Genomic DNA, 1,528 nt, shown 5'->3' on the forward strand with positions numbered 1-1,528 from the left:
TATTTTCGAAAAACAAGATTTAAAGCAAATGTACCAAAAAATAATAATCTAGTAGTAAAAAACAATATATGAAAAGAAAAGAACCTCTGTTTTACATTTAACACAGAGCATTTTAGTCTAGTGAGTGGTCCCAAGATAAAGATGAGAGTGACAATACATAGGTATAACCGTATAAGCCTTTCATTGATGCATGAGGTTCAGTTCTCCCTAATTGAATAAGGAAAAATATTTTTAAACGACTGTAACTAATAATTCTTAATTTTATATTTTTTAAAAAGGTAAAATTTAAATAACTATTAATTAATAATTAATATAAAATATATTTTAAAAATATTTATTAATTTATTATTAGCAAAATATTTAGTGATTACTTAACAGAATTGATTGAATAATAACTACATAGTCAACATTAATATGTAGCCAACCATGTAATAACTACCTTAAATAGAATATATTTTCAAAGTTCAAACATAGGGCAATTTTGTCTATTTCGTTACTCCTCCTCCTCCTCCTTCTTTCTTTTTTTTTTTTTTTACGAAAGATAGGAGACTCGAATGGGAGACTCGAACCCGCAATCTCTTAATTGAGTATGGAGAGTCTATGCCATTTGAGCTATTACTCATTAGCTATTTCGTTCCTTCTTAATACGAAGACGGTATATTTTAATTATTCTACGTGGATGATAAAAATGAACAATTAAATTAAATTATTTATATAAAATATATGTTAAAAATAAATTAAATAATATATATTTATATATTAACACATAATAAATAATTTAATAATTAATTTTTATTATGTACATAATATTTTTGTATACTTTGTTTTAATCAAATATATTATATTTCGCAGCACCTTTTATGAATGTGACAAAATACACAGATATGGAGTAATCTTTATATAGATATATTGACGAACCGTATGCTAACTTTGTTCAGGAAATAAGACAAAATTACACAATTCCCACGTATAGGTAACCAAGAAGACGCAAGTATCAGCAAAAAGAAGACACCGGCGAACAGGAACAGACTTTAGATAAGGGACGATTTCTCATTTTATTAGTTGCTTATTGCTTCAAGAGGATGAAAACAACACAAAACCTACATGACCTCAAGAATTTGATATATATTTACCTATATTATGATAAAGTATAAGGTTATCCTACACGCACTGCAATGACAGCTAGCTGCAGATTAACTTATTACCATTCTTTTTTCTAGCTATTTACAGCCTTATGAAAGAAGAAAAATAAAAGATAAAATATTTGATTCTATATATTTAATAAAGTGCTGGACAATATGATTAGGCTTCTTAATGGTGACAGGTTTGACAGAACAAGAAATTGAAAGTGTATATATATACTTTTTCAAGTCTATATACAAGGTTGAAGGGACCGTAGCATATATATCTATATATATAATTCTGTGAGAGAAATAATAAAAAATTTTGGTAATATATATAATGGGTTGATTTATTGATCTATCGATAGATTAAAAAATAAAAAACACTTCTTAAATTTTCATAACAA

Source organism: Arachis hypogaea, chromosome 19 (genome assembly GCF_003086295.3).
Source record: "Arachis hypogaea cultivar Tifrunner chromosome 19, arahy.Tifrunner.gnm2.J5K5, whole genome shotgun sequence".
Classification (NCBI taxonomy): Eukaryota; Viridiplantae; Streptophyta; class Magnoliopsida; order Fabales; family Fabaceae; genus Arachis; species Arachis hypogaea.